The 22,738-nt window shown below is 41.5% G+C and overlaps 1 protein-coding gene across 2 annotated transcripts in view; it reads right to left on the bottom strand.

The window, feature by feature from the left end:
• LOC140917559 (uncharacterized) overlaps positions 1-21,076 on the bottom strand; it is a 29,286-nt gene extending 8,210 nt beyond the window's left edge. For both annotated transcript variants that reach the window (XM_078851269.1, XM_073360672.2), the window contains exons 1-5: positions 21,013-21,076; positions 20,010-20,070; positions 16,489-16,684; positions 9,110-9,179; positions 682-787 (exon numbers count right to left, since the gene is read on the bottom strand). The gene's annotated coding sequence lies outside the window, so the exon portion shown is untranslated. The remainder of the gene's footprint in view (positions 1-681; positions 788-9,109; positions 9,180-16,488; positions 16,685-20,009; positions 20,071-21,012) is intronic.
• Between the last annotated feature and the right edge of the window lie 1,662 nt (positions 21,077-22,738).

Below are 22,738 nucleotides of genomic sequence, written 5' to 3'. Positions count from 1 at the left end.
ACAGTTAGCCCAAGCTGCTGCAGACCCACTACTATTTTTAAGCACCAGCTCAAGCAAAGCTAGCCTGGGTACCTCTACACGAGCTGGGAATCATACCTCTCAGGCATGTCACTTAGGATACATCTACATTTGAGCTAAGATCCTACGGGAAGCCTGTGGTAGACCAGTGCTAACATCCTAATCACTAGACCATCCTTCCCATTAAGGAGCAAACTGCTTTCCTCACCTGTTGCATATTTTTACCTCTAAAGACCTTGATAATCTTCTTGAATTTTTAGCTCAAACAGTGTAGTTCTTGTCATTAGTAAATAAAACAATAGCAGAGAGAAGATTTAGCTGAGACATTGTTTGTTATCTCTGTGGCGAGATTCATATTTTTTTATAGCTGAGATTTTTGTTTTTTTGTGGGGACGGAGACCATCCCATACAGTCCAGTACAGTACACACACACACAATCATGCATAGAAAGATTTACTGTAGGATATATTTTTAGGCAATTTTTCAAATGGCAAATTTCCACCAGGGTATGGCACTTGCCATGTCATCATTAACTATACAGAAAATATTAGTTTAGAGCTGGCCCACCCAATCACAAAGGGAAAGCGTTCCACCCAAGTTCAAGAGGGGATCAGGGTCTCTCACTGTGTGGGCCAGTGGAGACTAAGCACATTACATACATACTTGGTCATCACCACCAGAAAAGGCCAAAGGCTTCTCCTGCCCTGTGCGTCTTGCAGGATTGATTCTGGAGCTGAATAGTTTTCAGCTGCACGGGGATGCTGTTTGGCTGCAATGAAAGATGAAAAAAAGATGTAGGAGTCAATCACTGGAAAGGAGAGGTTGGATTTAAAGAGGATTAATATGACAGCCAAGGATATGAAGGGTGGTGGAAAACCCAGGAGGCCCCACTGCTCCTGTCTAGTATATGTCTGCCACGTTATACAGATTTGCAGTGTGACACATGTCTTCCATTTTGGATCACATAGCCACACAAATAACTCATTTGTTCACATGGCTTTCTGCAAGCTGCTTCTCCCTTTCCTGTGAAGGGCCAGCACCACATGCTATGTTTTACTGCATGGCCTCTTTCTTCTATTTTTGCTTAAAGTGTTTATTGATTTTAAGAATAAAAACAACATACAGAACTTACAGAGGCTACTGAGGTAATTCCTCAAGCACGTGACCCCTCTCCCTTTAACTATTCTCTTTCCTCCTCGTTCACAGTTCAGAAATTTGTTCTCAGATGAAGTGCAGCAGGAGAGGTAGCCAGAGTGGGTCTATGGCTCTGATTCAGGACAGCCCTTAAGCACATGCTTAACAATAAATATGTGCTTAAGTTAATAGGGAGGGGCTTAAGCATGTGCATGTTGTCCTGAATCAGAGCCTTAGAGAATTGAATGACAAGTCACTTATACTGAAGTACAAGTTCTATTTTTTTAAATAGGGGAATTGTGGGGTGGAGAAGTGAGGGGGATATGGAAGTTTGAGGATATCAATAGATCTTCTAAAATAGGAAATAGAAGGAATAGATCAGAGATATCTGTAATGGTAAACAAAGTGGAATCCATTTATAAAATCCCACCCCACCCCCACACTCCGACCCCAGTAACTCTTTGAAGAATCTGTTCTCTACATCCCTGAAGGTGTTCTTCAGATAACACCTCAAACCTAACTGACTCAGTTTAAACAAAAGTGTTTATAGGGCAGGAGAGGGAGGAATATTTATGTTTCCCCCTGCTGCAGAGGTGTTTGTTTCTTTCAGCCATTGCTATCAGTTTACATAGGTTTATGTTTTCAAGATTATCTTTCCAACGCTATTATGGACTAGAAATTTACTATTAAAACAAAAGCCGAGATTCTCCTCTATTTTTCCTCCACTGCCCAGATCCAGGAGGCCCACAGCCACAGGTTTGACAAAGCTTGCAGGCCAGCCCTGCAAATGGACCAAATAGCACAAAGATTTAAACTAAGAAACCTACTAATGGATCAATGTTGCTATTTAACATTCATCACAATAATTTATCCATCCTGAGCATAAACTCAGACACTTTGTTCTAATCTGTCCAAAAAGAGTAAAAGGCACCATAAGCAATGGCAGCAGAGTCCAGAAGACCCCGGTGGAAGCAGGACATCATCCCTAAATTGTAGCAAAGAGTACAGTGCTGGTTAGCACAGCAAAGCCCCAAACTCTAGACTCAAGTCACAACGTTACACTCATTAAAACAATGGAAACTGGTATGACAATGTAAGATCTTGTCAAATACTCTGCACAGGTAACAATCACTCTGGCATTGCCTAATTTTTCAGTACTTGACTTTGCAACCTTCATAATGTTCTTTTAATGTAGGGTGTGTGTGTGAGCACGCGCAGATGCATAAAAAAGTAATTATATATACTACACACGCACACGACACTAATGTGTGATATGACACCTGTATCTTTTACACGCATATAAAACATTGACCCCTCACCTCTGGCAATTAGTTTAAAGAAAAAAAAATCTAAGCAACTTTGCCCCTTAAATGTTTTTGGTGAAATACATTCAGGTCAGCAGATTTGAATTAGATTATTCAGCCTTCTCTCAAACCTTGGGCTAGAATGGATACATTGTAAAGGAATGCTTAAATAGCATTTTCTTAAATGGTAATTAGTCCTGCTTTAGTGTACCTGAAATTGTACACATCTTTTGGAAACTGTAAACATATATGGCATTTAGCAGTTCATATAAAGGACTTTATCAGATATAATTGTTTCCATCTTTGCTATGTCAGTCATGCCAAAAGACAGACACGGTTTGCTGCCTTTTTACATTACTCTCCCATCCCCACCCCTGAAAAGTATCCTTTCCCCCCCCCCTTTTTTTTTTGGCGCTATAGATTGGGGAAAACAGACATATCACAATTATTTCTATCCCCTGTTCAGTTAACTCTTGATTTCAGGGGTGTGTGTGAGGGGGATTTTTTTAAAAAATTAACATTTCTACAAAACTTACAAAAGATGTCATGAATTACTAAACAATAGTTTCATTTTTTCTCCTGTGGGTGGGTCTCATTATATCCTGAACACGTTTATCAGATCTCCAATTCCTCAGGCCCTTTGTACCTGCCAAAACCATCAGTTACACTTTTCATTTTTACTTTTACAATTTTTATTTTTACCGTTAAATGTCTGCTACTATAGGATACTTTAAAAGTAGTACATTAAAGGCAAGCATTGAAGCATGGGTAGATTATCAAGATCCATACAAGCAGCAGATGTGTTATAAAGTTCATTCAGATTCATGGGGCCAGATTCAGGCCAGTCATTTAAATGGCTCCATGGGTGAAAATTAATGCTACACAAACAGGCTGAAGGCCCCAATCCACCTCTCACTAAAGCCAATGGAACAACTGCCATTGGCAGTAATGAGAGCTAGACTGGGCCCTTATTGTATTCCTATATTTTGACTGGCAACACACCCACCCTAATGCAGATTATTCCTGATAGTAACAGGAAATAATATGGTTGGGCTTGGTGTATAGTTCTCATTGCAGAATGACAGGGCACATGTAGATATAAGTTTGTCCATGCCCTGGAATGCATCATAAAGGGCCCAAAGAAAAGCCTTTCCATGGATGTCCAAGGCTCACTATCCCCAAGTGCCCCTCATGGCATAACCGGGCATTTCAGTCTCTCCACCTCACTCTTTTCCTCAGGGCTCCCATGATCTGGGGTGGTGACTTGGCTCTCCAGCCAAGTCACATGGAAGGGGTCAGAGCATCAAGGATAACAGGATCCCTTAGTCCAAAGTCCAAAAACAATATCAAAGCAAAAGAATTTTCAGCTCCCTTCCTTACAGATAATCAGTAAGAGAGACCAGTGCCCCTGGGACCTAACTTCCAGCTCCTGGGCACCAATAAACCCACCACTCCAGGCCAGTTCTGCCCTCCTACCATGGGCCTTCAGGCAGTTCCTAGCCTGAGCCAGACTTATTGACCCACATAGGAACAGCCTGTCTACTCTCCTCCCAAACCTGCCCCACCTGCTGGGCTTTCTTCCTTTTACGTCCAGCATACACATGCAGGTGTAGCAGAGCTAATTGAACAGGGCTAGCTTGTCCCAGGCCTCCTGACGCTCAAAAGGAAACAGAACTCAAGGCAGCAAACATCTACTTTGCCTTTCCTCTTCCAACTGCAGGTTTCTTGGCAAGCACTTGGGCACACACAACAGCTAGAATTTATCCTATTACATCCAAAAGCAAAACAATTTTATCATTTCTCTACACTTTCAGCATGTTCTTTCCATCTTTTCTTTTATCCCAGTTTAGGGAACATCACTAATGACAGGTGCAGGGGAGAGGGGTGTTTTGTTCTTCCCTGAGGTTTGTTGAATTAAAAAAAATCAGTATGTACCAAACAACAAGAAAGATAAGGAAATACAGTAAGAATTTTTTTCTTAACTTGAACACTTTGGATCCAGTCCAACAATATCTGCAACCCTCCATACCACAGAAGCTGTAGATGCTGCCTCCACTGAGGCCTGTCTAAAAGAAAATTCAACCCATTGTACACAGCTGAAAAATAGAGTCTCTGCAGATCTACTAGTTATGTGCTGGAGAGGTAGGGGATTGATGCTGGAATAACTCTCCACCTCCGATGCTCCTCTGCACTACAATTCTGGGCTGGCCCAGCTCCCTTTGCTGGGGCTATTGAATATCAGTGAAATAGGAGAACCCTTCCCACATGTCAGGTGGTAGAGACATATTATGAGCATCTCTCTGTGCAGAACAAAAACCTTATTGCCAAGGTCTGACTCCAGCCCTCAGAAGTCGTCACTCAGAGAAGATCATGGAATCCTCAGTCAGTCTTCCATTGCTGCCACAATGGAGGAATTACCCTTGGAACATGTTCAGCACGATAGATGCTAGCGACCGTATTGTATGACATCCCTGACCTTTTTATGCTACTTAATATTTTTATTATTTTATGTCATATATCCTCCAATGTGCATATAATCTTGAAAAATTAGTTTATCTGGAAATTGTGAAGGACTTCTGCCACTTCCAAGGTTAAACATTCACAAAATGTGGGTTTTTTTCTAGGTTCAGTTAAATGGTCACCATGCTTTTTCTTTATTTCCTCTTCCTTTATTGATAAGAAATTCCTGGTCAGTCATCTTTTTTCATCTTCCTTCACTACAGTGTACATGCTATTTTCAAGGTATGAATTGTTGTGATGTCACCACTGCAAACTGATATTAACTGATTATATGCTTTTTTTTTTTTAAAAAAAACTTTGTTAAATTAAAATTCTGATTTTTGTCTCACTTAAAATTTCTTTGAGAATTTCTCTTCTTGATTTATACCTGAGGTGGGGAAAGAACCCCTTTCTTCAAAACCTCTACTGCTCTGTGCTAAGATCCCAGTCCAATGTATGGAAATCAATGGGAAGTGTATTATATAGGATTTAATACAATTCCCATTGATTTCCATACATTGGACTGGGATCTTAGGCCCTGATCCTTCAATTGATAGCACATGGGTGGAGTGCTGTGACTGCATGGTGCTGCACTAACTTCAATGGGGCTGATTATGGGCATAGTTATGAGCCCACATGGTATCAATTGTAGGTTTGGAGCTTTAGATTATCAACTTTTCAGGGCATTTTGTCACGGATATCTATGATGCCTTTTAAGTAATAATTACAAGTCCTGCTACACACAAAACAGTGACTAGTGTGACTGTAATTGAATGCTAACAATGCATAGTTATCAAGATTTCTTAAGTACTCAAGTCAGTCTAGCTCTGCTGATTAGGGAATATGCATTCACAATCTCGGGGGTGGGGGTGGGTCACAGGCAACCTCCTTGTCTATATAGTTAAATGGGAAGGAAATCGTTCAGGGGTCTCAAAACATGTTGGTTGTAACAAGGGGTCATGGTGCGGGAAAGGCTGAGAACCACTAGTCTAGAGCAGGGGTTCTCAAACTGTGGGTCGCAACCCCATTTTAATGGGGTCACCAGGGCTGGCATTAGACTTGCCAAAGCCCAAACCCCACCGCCTGGGTTTGAAGCCCGGGCGCTTCAGCCCTGGGTAGTGGGGCTCAGGTTACAGGCCCCCTGCATGGGGCTGAAGACCTTGTGCTTGGGATTTGCCCCCCCCCCCGCCCAGCTCAGACAGGCTCAGGCTTTGCCCTCCCCTCGCCCCCTCCTGGGGTCATGTAGAATTGGTTGTTGTTAGAAGTGGGTTGCAGTGCAATGAAGTTTGAGAACCCCTGGGCTAGAGCATTCCCATTGCTCTCAATTATCTATGGAGAATGTCATTGCATAGGCTCTTCCAATAATGTCTTTTGAGGTTTCGATAAACTATTGAAACCAGACAATCCGATTAACGCCCGTGGGAACCGAGGGTGCTCGACATTGCTCCGGAGCAGAGCTTCAGGGTGCAGGTATCTGCTGGAGAAGAACACTGGGGGTACGTCTACTCTTGGAGCTGGTGGTGTGGATTCCCAGCTCACGCAGACACACTCTCACTGACTCTCATTGAGCTAGCATGCTACAGAGCTCTGCCCCAGGCACAAAGCCCCCTGGAGCCTGGGGGTAGATACTCAGGGTGGCAAGCCCATACCGCCACTCACTGCTGCCTGTGCCCCAACTCCACTGCTATGTTTAGTGCACTTGCTCAAGAGGAGCTAGTGAGACCGTTTACATGAGCAGAGAATCTCACCCCCAGCTCCACGTGTAGACGTAGCCTTGGAGGGCGGAGTTGGAAACAGAAAAGTATCTTGAACAGTCATTTATGGAAATAAGAAGAAGACATTGAGAACCAAGACATGGCCCTTTGTATATTCTCCTAGCTTGCAAAGCAGACTCAGGTTACAAGTGACCCAAGCTCTGGACAAGTGGAGTGGGGAGAGAGGATTCTATTCTGCAGTGGAATGAGCTTGTCTCTCCACTACATAGCTGGGGAAGGAGGCAGGTTAAATGAGCAAGACAGATTAGAACATGGTAACCTTCCAGACTCTACCTCAGTAACAAAGAAGTCTAAGTATTCCTCCAGTGTGCATTAAGATTTCTGCATAAAATATGCCGTATGTTTAAACAAATCGCCTCTTATTTTCTGTATGTTTTTCTCTGCTCCTACCTTTAAATAAATACTTGAAAAAAAATCTAATCTGGATTGACTGGGAGTATTGCATTAGGGAAAATCCTGAATGTTCCCATTCTTGAAGAATGCAATATTATTAATAGAAGGAGGTAATAAGGAAAAAGGGAACTGGCTGCTTAGTAGCTGGCCAGAGAGAGGAAACAGAGTACACAGAAATTGTCCTGGCACACACCAGTTGGAGGCTCGGCTCCAGTGGGAGCAAGAATCAGAATGTGGGGCAAGGTCAGTGAACTCTGCAGTCACAAGTATTGGACTGCGGTATCTCCAAGAACCAAGCCTAGGAGAAGGATGACTAGAAAACAGAAAGCTTTTGTGCATACTTACAAATATAGTGAGATACCCTGTCAGCGATGCAGGGTAAGAGCTACAAGAAATACTTATGACAGTTAAAGAGGATTTGTGAAATTATTTTATTGGTGAACATTTGTCTGGGTGAGGATAATAGTGTGTTTGGCCCAGCTTTTGCCCACGTAGGCAGCCAGGCTGCCTACTAGAGAATTCCTTGTGGTTAAGAAGTGGGAAGGACAGGAGTTAAAGAAGTAGAACTCACAATTGTCTGCTAAGAGCAGAGGGAGAGCTCCCCCTCCTCCCTCATGAAGACACAGGGTACATCTTCATTTGAGCTGGAAGGTGTGATTCCCAGCTCAGGTCGACATACCTGTGCTATCTTTGTTTGATCTAGCATCTAAAAATAGCAGTGTGTCCATGGTGGCACAGCTGGTCACTCGGGATAGTTGCCTCAAATACAATACCACCTGACCAGCTGGCTATGTAGTCGGGCAGCTAGTCCAAGCCACCACTTGTGCTGCTGTGGACACAGTGCTATTTTTAGGCATTAGCTCAAGCAGCGTTAGCGCGAGTACACCTATGCAAGCTGGGAATCACACCTTCCAGTTCACACGTAGCCACACTTTCAGACGGGGGAATCTGAAGCAGGAGCGGGAGGCATAGGTGCTGGAATGATTTTTATAGTGGTGGTGCTGAGAGCTGTTGAACAAAACTGTAAACCCTATATATTATGGAAACCACTGCAAGCCAGCATCCCTAGGTCCAGCATCTATGGAGGGAGGAGCTGGTGACTGGCTGAAGGGTTTCTGGGGCTTCGAGCCATTGCTAACAATGGGTGAAGCGGTAAAGATGGAGGAAGACTTCTAACAGCCAGAAGTTCCCTCTGTGGAGCCTCAATCTCCCCTATAGACACAAGGGAAGAGAATGTCCCACCTCACCCTCCAGCCCTGCTGCAGTAGAGCAGAATACAGGGAGGTGTGAACCCTGGGCTGACTCCCAGGTGGTTCTCTGCACACACACGGTAGGGCCAAACCAGCTGTACTACACAGGGTGCCCTCCATGCTCTCAGATGGGGTTAGGATATTTTCTTACTCTGGCATTCTCTTGAAACTAACTTGTGCCTGCCTGGCTCAGCATGGCACTTCGTTAGAAACATGAAACTGATTTATTCTGCCTCATTGCAGCAGAGGCATAACAGAACAACTTGTATGGAGGGGTAACAGACAGGCAGTCGATATCCCTACTTATCTACTTTTCCATTTAAAATTAATAGTTTTTAGTGGCAATGGTCCCTTTTTTATATTTTGAGAGACATGGCACATATTTAAGATGTTATAATTCAATATTTAATGAAAACAGACTTGTTAATGAATGAAGCACGTTAGCAGACATCAGACATTCAAAAGTAACAAACAGGAATACTTTTTGTTCAAACCACGAATGATAGATCATTGGAAGAAAAGTGGGGCAGATTCATCAATAGAAAAGGGCCGGTGATCTGAAGCGACCATCATCCCATCTTCTGAAAACAGAGTCACAACATGATAAGAATCACAAATAAACTACTGATAAATGTATGTCTGAAAAATGTAAATATTGTTTTCATTCCTTCGAGGCACCCGAGTAGAGCTAAGAGCAGAAGGGAAGGGACAACATGGGTGTGCAAAGTATACTCACTGTGTCTGTTTGGAGAGGAGTATCCCCACATTATATTCCTACAGAAAAGCGTATGCCCACTTTTTGCCATCTGTGGAGATGCAAATAAAAAGCGACATAGATTGTATCCTTTGTATTCTCTGTGCAGTTTACCATATCCCTAGGAAAGTTAGTACAGCACAGAGCACACAATTTTCAAGAGAGAGACTGGCTTCCACATAGGCACCTAAATAAAGTGGCCAGATTGTCAAAAGTGCTCAGCACCCAGAAGCTCCCACTAAGAACAATGCAAGCTGATGGATACCAAGCATTTTTGAAAGTCTGGCCACTTCAATTAAGCCTTGTTTAGACTAAGAAAAAAAATCATGTTAGTTACGATGTCTGAGGGCTTGTTTATATAGAAAGCTAGCGTGTGGCAAGTCAGGCAGTGTTAATTGACAGCACACTAGTCTCTGCCATGTATTAACTGACTATGTGGACCTGCCTAGATGCACTAAGAGTTCTGTAGTGTGCTTTGACATACTCCCATTTCAAACAGCAGTACATCAAGGCATGCTACAGAACTTTTAGGGCACTGTAGCAGGGTCCATGCAGTGATTTAGTAACCTGCAGATTTACACCCTGGCTTGCCCCACACTAACTCTCCATGTAGACAAGCCCTTCACTAGTCTATTTGAAACTCCATTTAGAACCTAGTGTAGATGCAGTTTAATGCCTCCGTACCCAAACTAGCTGGTTGGGGGGGGGTCAATGCTATTGGGGAAGTCTACATAGCAGCAGAGGTCATTTGAAAATCCGGCCAAGAGCGTTTCTCCAGAGTCATTCACACTCTATAGTGGATTAGCATCGCTAATCCCAAGTGTTCAAAAGTCACCAATCAGGCCTCAAAAATCAGGAGATTGGTTTAAAAGTCACACAAGTTTTCCAAATGCTCATCTTGGTAGGCAGGCTGTGTCTCTGACAGAGCTGGGCACTCTGGAGAGACCCTCTTGGGTGGGATTGGGGACAGGGGGAGATCTCAACCAAGAACAGCTAGGGCAGTGCTCCAAATGCTCTCTCTGCTGCCCCTCCCTCTTGCTGTCTGTGGGCCCGGGTGGGGGGGAGGGCTCTGCACCCTGTCCAATCTATTGATGTTGCCATGGGGCTGTGGGGGTGCTGGGAGACTGGTTCCTGTCTGGAAGTGCTGGAGGGGGTGGGATGTTGCAACTGTTTGTTGCTTAGGTGAAATAGCCATTGTGAGCTCTCTGTCCCACCCTACCCACCCTTAATCTAGTTGTTGGATGTCCTCTGATGCCAGAGGCTAGGCCTTCCATATGGCAAAACTGGCAGACTGCTGGATGGGGGGTTTTTTCCCCACTTTGCATCCAGCAGGTCTAAGTTACAATCACTGCTAATTTAGCAGGTTCCAATGGGTGGGTTAGAAGTGTCCAGTGGATGTCCCTGTAAACCAGTGGGCTGCCTGGGTCTTGGGCCAGAGTACAGCAATGCATGGTGAGGGGGTTTGCCTTGATGTCTCGCTCAGCTTGTGCCCCTCTTCCTTAGCTTCCCTACCTCCCGCCTGCATGGGGTGGGACTCTGCCTTCCAATCAAAGTATTTTGGCAGACCTAAGGGTATAGAAGGAGCATGACCTTCACACACACACCCTGAGGTTTGTGGTACCATTTGTGCCAGTTTAGGTCCTGCCAGGTAGTTTGGGGGTAATTACCGCAGTTAGGTAATAGATTTAAATGAAGTTGACGCCTCTGTATTTAACCATACAATGGTGTCAGACAGACAATTAAATTGAACGAGTTGGCAATGCTGGGTCATGGTCCCAAAAAACTCTGCTATACTATAAGTCAAGACTTTATATACATAAAGGCACACCCATAAGAACAGCCATACTGTATCAGACCAAAGGTCTATCTAGCCTAGTATCCTGTCTTCCAACAGTGGCCAATCCCAACAAGCAAGCAAACTCCCTTTATTAATAAAGATTTCCAACTTCACACATTTAGGGGGACTTTGTTCAAACCAATAGAGTAAGCTAAAGGGAAATAATTGGAAAATGTGAGAGCTCCCTGATTAGTCTGAGGAAATATCCAAATAACTAAATAGCTATTTAGACAAGCTCCGAGAATGCTCCTTTGATGCTCATGACACACTTTGAAGTCTTTTGAGAACATTGTGGGATAGAGACAGAAAGGGAAAACATTGAAAACAAAACACATGCCAGTACAAAGCAAGTTGTGAACAAGTAGAAGCTATATTTTTTCTTAAGGATACTGACTTCACTTTATGGCTCTGAAAAAAATATGACTGGTAAGGCCACTGGTTTATTTCGGAGTAGAAAAACTGCATAGTATGAAATTTAACTAATCATTTAGCTGACATTGCTAGTAGTCCCTTAAATCAAGCATCTTAGTCATATTCCCCTGTAGTCTGCCAGAAACCTTTGCCTTTTTGACATGAAGTCCTTGGTTTGTCTACCCACAACGCAAGCATGAGCACCCACCCACCTATCCAGCCGCAACTCTGTACCTCATGGTTATCTGACCAAATCACATCTAGAGGCGAGAGGGTAATTCCTTTCCGTGTTAAGTCAATATTGCATTCTCTACTAAATCTGCCATCACGTATTCCAATTAATGCCAAATAAAGCGTTGGTTTCTGTGATGTGGATACCCATCCAGTAGGAGCTGCATTGAGACAGCAGTGCATCATGCTCCCACAGATTTGGCTCAATCTGATGCTCTGAGATTTGAGTCCTTTTCCCATGTCTGCCATTTCATCTATGTTATTATCTGCAAGTCTCTACACCTCTCTGGGCCTCAGCTTTCCAAACTGTAAACTGAGGATAACGCATTGTAAAGGGCTCTGCAAATCTTGCATAGCTATAGATGAACAGCACCTCAGAAGAGTCACTTATTTCACAATGGCTACTAAAATGCTATCAAATGTTAAGCACTAGACTATAACATAATACATAGTTAGTTAAACAACTGCAGACAAAGAGTAACTATTGAATCGGATTGGAGGGAATCTCAAGTGGGGTTCCACAGGGATCTGTTCTGGGTTCGGTGTTGTTTAACATCTTTATTAATGACCTGAAGGTAGATACAGAGAGCACACTGATCAAGTTTGTAGAGGACACAAAGCTAGAGGGGGTTGCTAGTAATTCGGAGAATAGAGCTAAAATTCAGAGGGATTTTGATAAATAGCAGAATTGGGCTGTAGACAACAAAATGAAATTCAAAAAAAAAGAAAAAAAGACAAATGTAAGGTGATACACTTAAAGAAAAACCAAAACGCACACATACAGAATGGGGGATAACTGGATTGGCAGCAGCACTGCTGAGAAGGATCTGGGAGTTGTGGTGGATCACAATCTCAACATGAGTAAGCTTCACAATGCTGTTGCAAAAAAAAAAAAAAACACAAACAATTTTAGGTTGCATTAACAGAGGCACAGCATGTAAGTCATGGGAGGCGATAGTACTGCTCTACTCAGTGTTGGTTAAGTCTCAGCTGGGGTACTGTGTCCAGTTTTGGTCACCCATGTATAGAAAGGATGCAGAGAAACTGGAAAGGATCCAGAGGTGAGCGACAAAGATGATTAAAGGGATGGAATACAAGCCACGTGAGCAAAGGCTGAAGGAACTGGGTATGTTTAGTTTGGAAAAAAGGAGATTAAAAGGAGGATATGATAGCAAAAGGCTGCCATAAAAAAACATGGAGAAAAGTTGTTCTCTTGTCACAGAGGGCAGGACAAGAGGCAATGGGTTCAAACTACAGCATAGCAGATTTAGCTTAAGTCTCAGGAAAAACTTCCATTGTCCTACTGTTCTTACAGTTAGGAACTGAATGCCTAGGGAGGCTGTGGAATCTCCTTCACCTGTGGTGTTCAAAAGGAGGCTGGATAGCCATCTGTCATGGATGGTTTAGACACAACAAATCCTGCATCTTGGCAGGGGGTTAGGTGATCCTCGCAGTCCCTTCTAACACTATGATTCTATTAATACTAATTCAGTGGCTGATTTATAGAGATCAAAAGCTCAATTAGCAATCCACCATGGATTTGATCTCTTGTAGGTAAACTGCAAGGAGTTATGAAGCTGAGTCTGAGTTCCCAGTGAAGTCCTCTAGTCCTTCTCCTGAGGATGGGTTGAAAAGGTGAAGTCTATTACAAACCTAGTTTTATTTGCTGTTCTCACTTTTTATACTCTTCCCCAGCTACCGTCTCTTCGCTGGTACTGTGCAAGACAGAGAGGACTATTCTGTCTACAATGGCATCTGCTCCTAACTACGGTTCAGTGCCAGACCACTCTGTGGGGGCGGGAAGAATCAATTTCTAATTACTCATTCATAGCAGAGGTTTAATGGATTGTACTGGTTTATTGTACTTTCACTACCATTGTTATCTTGGGTTTTATGCATTCTTTGGAGAAGTGGAGTAAAAAAAAATTTAATGCCATTTCACTTCTAGTGTGGGATGACAGATCTGAATATTTAAGGGTGCCCAATTTTAGTGCATTAGCTTCATTGCACAGTTTTACCCTCTGTCAGACCTGTTTGATTCTATTAAAGAAATGGAGGGATGGAAGGCACCTCAAGAGGTCATCTAGTCCAGCCCCCTGCACTGAGGCAGGGCCAAATACACCTAGACCATCCCTGACAGGTGTTTCTCTGACTTTTTCTTTAAAACCTACAACAACAGGGATTTCACGCCCTCCCTTGGAAGCTTATTCCAGTGCTTAATTAACCTTATGGTTGGAAAGTTTTTCCTGGTGTCTAACCTAAATCTTCCTTGCAGCAGATTAAGCACATTACTTGTTGTCCTACCCTCAGTGGACATGGAGGACAGTTGATCACCATCCTCTTTATAGTAGTCCTTAACATATTTGAAGACTTATTAGGTCTCCCCTCAGTTTTCTTTTCTCAGGACTAAACATAGGTCAAGGTTTTGAAACCATGACCAATGAGGAAAGGTTACTTTATTTTTTTTATTTATGCTTTCCTCTGGACTCTCTCAAGTTTGTCCACATCTCTCTTAAAGTGTAGCACCCAGAACTGGACACAGTATTCCACACCAGTGCCAAGTAGAGTGGGACAATGGCCTCTTGTGTCTTATATATTACACTCCTGTTAATAAAGCTCAAAATGACATTAACCTTTTTCGCAACTCCATCATATTGTTGGCTCATATTCAGATTGTGGTCCACTATAACCCCTGGATCCTTCTCAGCACTAACAACTGCCTAGCCAGTTTTTCCATTTTGTAGCAGTACATTTGATTTTTCCTTCATATGTGAAGTATTTTGAACTTGTCTTTATTGAACTTCATCTTGTTGATTTCAGACCAATTTGTCAAGATCATTTTGAATTTTAGTCCTAGCCTCTAAGTACTTGCAACCTCTCCCAGCTTGGTGTCATCCACAAATTTTGTAAGCAAACCCTCCGCTCCATTAATGAAAACAGTGAAAATTACCAGATGCAGGACAAACCCCTGCAGAACCTCACTAGAAACGTCCTCCCAGTGTAACAGGGAATCTTTGATAACTACTCGTTGAGTATGGTCTTTCAACCTGTTATGAACTCACTTGATAGTAATTTCATCTAGACCACATTTCCTTAGTTTGTCTACAAGGATTTTAATTTTTCTTTTCTGGATTGACAAGAAAAATTGGGTATTCATCCAGTTATTGGTATGTTACATGATCAATTTAAGAAAAAAAAAAGATACTCAAAAAAATCCTTAACTTCCATCTTTTTTTTATCCTCAACTGTCTTTCCAATGGTTTTTTGTGGGTAACAAAACAGAGAATATTTTGTAGTGAATAATTGAATGAATGTAGCTTTCTACTAACACAACACCTATCAGTACATCATTTTCCTTGCATTTATTTTTTAAATTTTAATTCTCTGCATTGATCATGGGGGGTTATCAAAGAATATTTAATATTTGCTGCTCAAACAGGGTCTCAGTTTAATTGGTAATTCATATGGGGTTGCTGCTGTTCCCCAATTACAGCAGCAATTCTGGCATGAATATTCACATCTGTGCATGCAAAATTCAGTTTCCATGAATGATGTACATTTTGGGAGGCAGAAACAGCACTTTTCATTATGTCTGTTCAGCAGCTAACACATTGTGGGCACCATTAGAAACATTACTAATAATGCTCATGCACGCAACTTTGGAAGTCACTTTCCATGAATTTGTGCCAGTGAAACTCAATCACTCAACATGTTCAAAGGAAGTGTACATGAAAAGGGGCAAAAATATAGCCAAAACACATTCATTTAAAAACCTCAGATATCTTAGGACAATGTGTGCAATATTCATCAAGCCCAAATGTTAAATAGCCAAGAAAAAAAAACCTCCACACAAAGCATCAATGTTTTGCAGCTAATTGTTTCACCTTAACTTGAAAGTGGTTCATAGGATCAGAACACAAGATTAGCATGGGAGCAGGAACAAACTTCTCCTCTAAAAAGAATGTAAGAATATATCACAATACTATAAGGCTACCTAGTAATGCAAGTCTGAAAGTTATCACACTGCAACACCCTGAGACAGTTTTCAGAGTGTTTTGGGGGCTTCAATAATCATCATGACTGGCACTTTATAGATTCGTATTAGCTAGGTAGAAGCGATTTATGGGCCAGATTGTGACACTCATACATGCACTGAATAGTACTTTACACCATATGAATTCCCATTAAAGTCGATCGGGCTACACTACTTAATGTAATGGTGCCACAGTCTGGTACTGTTATCATTCAGATAATCTAAGAAACTAGAGCATAGTTTTGCAACAAAGGTAGATAAGATTTTAGAGAATTGTCTTGGGGAAAAGGAAAGCTATGCTCCTTTAATTCTTTGATAGCCTTCTTGGTTCTACTCTATGTAGGATTTGCATCCAAAGTGATCCTATGTTTTCTTTTCAAAACAGAAGAACAAATTATTATTATTAAGAATTAGAAAAGGCCATATTAGGTCTTATTATTAAGAATTAGAAAAGGCCATATTCGCCTTATCAGACAGCTACATACAAGAGTTATCTTCAGATTATAAGACATTATAGAGGGATACAATATGTCAAAGCCTATTTTGACCTATACAGGGGTCCCTAAATCTCTCTTGAACTTGTTGACTGAAAGTGACACTGAGTAACAGATTGTATCACTCCCCCTTCTGCTCCCTTTCTTTCTTCACCCACTCTTCCTCTTTCATGATAGTTATACTTTATACTACTTTTATTTTCTACATAGCATTAAGTACCAGTTGTGCTCCCGAGTATCTGTGTCAGCTCTTTTTTTTTATGGAGCAGGAGGACTTGATCACAACTACACATTTCTTTGTGACATTAAAAATAAAAAGTTTATTGCTTTAAAAAGTGTCATAAATCATAATTACCCAGCAGAAGCATTGTAGTCCAAATTCTGTCTCATCCTCTTCTCATATTTATGTGCTTCCCTTCAAACCAGTTCCAGATGGCATAGTTATGAAACCTTCATCCATGGCTAAGTGGAGCTACCTTCCCTCGAGTGTCTGGGTTGAATTTCTCTATGCATAACAGGTTCCTTGGTTGCACCTCCCATCTATTGATCACCTGATGAAATTGCTTTCTTACTGCATGTTCCAATTCTGGTGAGTTACTTCTATTCCTCAGTACCCAAATGGCTCTCTCTCACATGCATCTCTCTTCTTCACATTTGGCTTCCTCTCCCTCACTCCTATTGCTCTCCCCAAATCTGCACGGTCTCTGTACCATGATTCTCATTCTCTAGGTCTTACCCATTTGCAGTGTCTTGCTTGCCCATTTTATGGGTCTTTCATTGCTGACTCCATCTTCCCATTTTGTGTTATCCAGATTTTCAGCCCCTCCCCTTATTCAACATTCTCTCATTCTTTCCTGTTCTAGGATGTCTTGTCTAGTATATGCCTTTAAAGTCGCACAAACTTGCAATGTGCCATAAGAAAACTATTTGGCTTATATGATCACATGACAAATTCATGGTTGTATTTGTCTTCAGCTATCTCCCATGATGCGGGTTTCCTAACATTCCATACTCAGTTTCTTTAAGAGCTACACTTCTCCACCCAATACCATCGTCTAATACTCATGTTGTCTTTTTTGCAGAGAAAACTGGAATAGGCTTAAACTGATGAATAATTAAGAAATCTTTAAGTTAATCTAAAATCAACATTTCGAATAAGGGTGAAGTCTCTTTTCACAGCAGAGAATTTCACAGCTATGAATGATCTACCCTTGGGATAGATGATATGGAAAAAGATTAAATAATTCCTGTTACTCTGCTTATGGGATTCTGCTGATCAAATTCTTTAAAGTGAAACATTGATATTTCTCTAAAAAGTTAAGCTCAAGCCAAATATATCCTAAGTACTATTTTCAGGTAAACCTTCACACATTCACTTTATGGCCGACATGGAAGTTAGTTAGAAAATTCAAGCATTTAATCCTAGTGTTCTCATTGTGTCCAGCTGTCCTTATTTCTAAAATCTGTCTGGCACAACCAAATATTTTATTATGCTTAAAGGGCTACATTAATGTCTGGCATAATGCCATCAAAGTCAATGATGTTGCTTTGGCCTAAACCAAGAGTCATTTCCCTTGTGGTAAGCACAACTGATCACAGGCAAAAAGCTAAGAATGCTACAAGTGGAAACAAAAGCGAAAGTCAAAATCCAAAAGTGGAAGCGTCTCATCTGATCTTGTTCCTAGCACTGCTAATGATTAGAAATGGGACTGAATCAAAACCTTGGCTCCAAAACCTTCTAAACTTCTGGGGATTTAGAGACCAAACCAGCAGCTGGACCCAAATTTGGGATCCATAATGGAGTGGATCTGAGGTTTTGGTATAGATGTCCTCTGCCCCACCTAGATTTTGAAATCTACATCAAAGTTTCATGATTCAAGCCCAAGAGAATTTGAATATTGGTAGATTTACAACCGATGAAGGAGTAATCGCTGTTACATGGTTAAGTAAACATATTCAGTATGGAAGACTAAATTGCTCTCTAAAGTGGAATAGGGATTTCCATCACTGAATCAGATACTATCACTGAGTGCAGAGAATAAGATCGATGACTGGATATACAACCATTTACAAGAGATCAGAGTGAAATTAGAGATAATCATTCATACAGATGAGATGGATGGTTCCATTACAATCAATGTGGAAGAGTTCTCCAAGTTTGCTTTTATTTAGTTTTAACTGTGACTGAAAAAACCTTTGCATCTCACTAAGCTGGTTTAGAGGGAAGAAGATAGTAGGGTGAAATTTTTCATTAGTTTATTGCTTAGTTCTGAGGAAGAGAGGTTCAGTGGCTAGCACAATAGCCTCAGACTCGAGAGATCTGCTCTACTACTTCTTGTATGATCTTGGGCAAGGGACTTAGGCCCAGAACAAAGGTATTTAGAGATCTAACTCCTATTGATTTCAGTGGAAGTTAAGAGCCTAAATATCTTTGAGGATCTGGGCTTTAGTCTTTCTGTGCCTCAATTCCCCATAAAAGGGGGATAAAACAACTTCCCGCCCTCATAGGGTGTTGTGAGGTGCTCACATACCATGGTGATGGCAGTCATATAATTGGCTTAGAAATCAAACTTTTGAAATCATTATGCAGCTGCAGAATGAAGATGCAACCAATCAGATTGGAAACAAAAAAGAAGAATTATTTTAAGGGCGGGACTTTCAAAAGGTGTGCAGGAGTGGACTAACTCTGCTCCCACTCAAGTCAATTGTAAAATTCCGCACTGTCAGTGGCACCAGATTTAGGCCCATTCTGGGCACCTTTGAAAATCCCACTTTAAAATCAATTTTTTCTTTATTTTTAAGGACTTGAGTGATCCTAAACCTGTAATCAACCCACAGTCAAATTTGGCATTAGAGATTAAAAACTGATCACAATATTTCAGAAATGTTAGATAAGGACAAAAGAAGGCAGAAATTATCAGCTCCTTTTAGACATATTGGGCCCCACCTGTTGTTTATACTGTTTTTACACCTGATCAAGTCCACAGACTTGAGTGGAGAAACTCCTGATTTGTACCAATATAAGAGCGGGACCTGCCCAGTTCTCTCGCTTTTTAGGGGTAGAGGTTTTTATTTCCTTCCTAGCAACATCAGCTGGAGTTTGTAGCTCTTTCTAGGATAGTACTGGGTCTTGCTTTTTTCTTTTAGCTTGAGCTACACCAAGAAACCATCTTCCCTGGTCCCATGCACCATACAGCTTCACTCTCCTTCAATTCTCATTGCTCCCAGCAAGCTTTCAAACACTGGCCTCTACTCCTGTCATTGGACACACACTTCCAGGGCCTCCAACGCTGTCCCCCGGACCTCTTTTAAGGGCTCAGGGGATAATGGCAGAATTAATGCCACCCCAGTGGTGTTAACTGACAGATTTTCTGTGTGGTTTGAGTCCGATGTGTATTCCCTCTTCAGCACTGACCCTCAACTCTGCAAATGGATTTCTGTGAAGTCTGGACTAGGGGGTAGGGGCAGGGTTGGGGAGACAGCCAAGTTTTCTCCCATGTTCTTCTGACTGGACCCAGTCAGGCCCTGGGAAAATATTACTGTAATGAATAACTGACTGACATTTAGCAACATAAAGCCTTTTGAAAAACTAGCAAAAGGTCACTATGCATTTTCTTCTCAAGGAAACCATGTGGGCCATGTTTATACAAATTAATGTTTGCACAGAAGAGGGAAATACTGGAGAAGGGATCTTCACTGTGCTTGTAGCATACAGAAGCAAAACACTTTCTCTTCAACGAAGGCAAACATATCAAATTACTGGCATCACAAGGGAGATTCCTTCCCTTAAGCTGCTACTTCTCCTAACCCACATTACTTCAAGGGAGACAAAGCTTGCTGAAATAATATTGAATGAAAAACAAAAACTGACCATACCTCTAACAGTTGGAACGGAGTTTTAGCCCATTCTTCATCTCTTTTGTGTGTTGTGTTGAAACTGAGTACAAAAGGAGGCTATCAGCGTTGAATATTCTATCATGAGGTAATTCAGCCACCAGCTCTAATCTTAAGAATACAATGATAGCAATGTGCTTTCTGTTTCCATAGGATGTGAAATATCACAGGCCAGTAGACTCTAAAATGCACATTTAAAACTGAAATGCCTGGCACCAGAGAGTTGTTTACTAAAATCTCCCTCTCTGAAAAGGTTCAACTCAAGTGTCCTAGAGAACAGTTAATAACTCATGGCATCTGCACAGCATAGTTGCTCAAAGGAAATCTATTAAAGAATAACTACGTTATAAGTTTACTCTTTGATATATTCATCACTGTGGTCCTTAGTGGAGGTCATATTTGTGCCCTCGTATGATACAGACTAAAAGCAGAAGATTTCAGCAGCAGCAAATGAAATATAACAGCCTTTCTAAACTTTAGGGGAAACAATGCCAGGTGCCCAACCTTTAAACAAACAAGGATGCTGATTCCCTGGTGTGATTTGCTCCCATATGTCACTGGAGCAATATGTAGGAAGAAGGCAGGCTAAGATGGGTGGGAGGGAATAGACTGCCCCAGCCAGTGTACAGCTGTTATAGAAGTTCCAAATTGATTCCTCTGCCAGGCCCTGGTGTGCTGTGGGAGGGGGTCTGAGACAGTGGTAGGAGGCAGCACAGAGGACTTAAGATCACCTTTGCACCTCCAGGATCTGGGACTGGACCAAGGGCTGGCGCAGCCCCTAGTTCATACAGCAACCTGCCAATGGGATGCTTTGCAAGCTAAAAACAAGTTACTAGGAAGCAGGTAATGGAGAATTACTGGGCTAAAGCACAGAGCATGAATCTTGAGTCCATCACTTAGCCCTGGTCTACACTGGGGGGCGGGGGAATCTAAGTTACGCAACTTCAGCTATGTGACTAAAGTCAATGTACTTAGATCGACTTACTGTGGTGTCTCCACCGCGGTGAATCGACTCTGCCTGGGCCTCTCACGGTGCTGGAGTCCGGGAGTCGACGGGAGAGCACTCGGGGGTCAATTTATTGCATCTAGTCTAGACACGATAAATCAATCCCCGCTGGATCAATCGCTGCCGCGGGTAGTGAAGACTTAGGAAAAGGGGAAGTGGCTTTGGGGCAACCAGCCAAGTACCAGTGACAAAAGCTTTAAGTACCAGCACAGCTATGCACTCTAGTTGTTCTACACACCATGCACATAAAGTAGTAATACAAAGCACTATACAAGGTAACAAATATAAAGACACCCATGAAAATGTTAAATTGAATTAACATGTTAATACATATAGCCTTGTTTCTTAGAAAATGTATCCTCAAACAGGCCTTTTCAGATGATAGCTTAAGAGATCTTTTGGTACAAAAGATAAGTATTCATGTTACAGATTTGATACTTTAATCTTTATTCATCCACATATCCCAGAAGATTTGAAAAGTTCTCTGTAGTATTTACAGCCATAGTGTGACAGAATTGTGCTGAAGAATAAAAACCAGAAAGTGAAATTGACTATAAACAAAATTGACTCATGTATTTTCATTTTCCAAAGGTGCCTGAAGCATGAAAAGAAAGCACAAACAGTGAAAATTAAAATAGATTTCTAAAATTCTTTCAATTTGAAAGTCTAAAATATTAGTAATATATGTAGGGAAGTTTATAATATATTACACACACACACGCGCCCCTCATCCCCCCCCCCCCAAAATACTACTACAACAGAGCATTTTCCTTGTAAAAATATTCAAATAGATTTATATTCACAATTTTGAAAAATGGGAGATTATTCTTTGTACCCTATTTCGGAGCTATTCATTACACTACTATGCCAGCATCAGCAATCACAGCTGATGCCTTGGAAATGTTTCTCTTAACTAAAATGAAAAGGAAGAGAAGTTAGCAACCTCACACACCAGCTTGTCGTTTCCTTCTATTCGTGCCTAATGTGTATTTAAAAAAAGAAATCCTTCAAACAGTTCCTATCTCAACCAGCTGGTGGCACTATAAGCTCTTACTATGTAATGAAAAGTGAACGCATCCACTGCAATATAATTTTACAACATTTAATCTTTGATCTTTATTTATGAGTCTGTCATAAATGGTTTAATTTGCATGAATTGGCCATATTGAGCCTAAACTGTTAGGCTAGGGAATATCCAGTTCATAAGCAGTAGGCTAAGATTGTCTTGTGGAGATTTAAAAAAAAAAAAAAATCATTTGTTCTCCATTCTCTAGCAAAGAAAGAAATCCTGGTGTGCTGCCAAATGATCTTTCTTACCATGACACTAAGAAAAATTTTATATAAAAATAAAATCAGACACAAAATTCAAGGAATTGATCTCAGAAGGGCTCCTTGAGCAGATAAAGCAGTAGGTTATACAGGATAGCAATTTTGCATATTATAGATCATCCTCCATTTAAGAAATGTACACTATATAACAAATATGTATCCTCTATAGTAAGGTAAGGAAAGATACATGCTGCCCAGCAAAGTAGATATAATATGTAGTAGGCGGTGTATAAAGATGGAGGGTGAAATCCTCGTTCCATTGAAGTCAGAACTCCCATTGACTTCAGTGGGGCCATGATTTCACCCACAGAGTATGCAGCAAAATATAAGGGCTTGAATCTCCTCTCACAGCCACTCAACTCCATTAGTTTCAGCA

Source organism: Lepidochelys kempii, chromosome 1 (assembly GCF_965140285.1).
Source record: "Lepidochelys kempii isolate rLepKem1 chromosome 1, rLepKem1.hap1, whole genome shotgun sequence".
Classification (NCBI taxonomy): Eukaryota; Metazoa; Chordata; order Testudines; family Cheloniidae; genus Lepidochelys; species Lepidochelys kempii.
The sequence above is the reverse complement of the archived record's forward strand: the minus strand, read 5'-3'. Positions and strand labels throughout refer to the sequence as shown.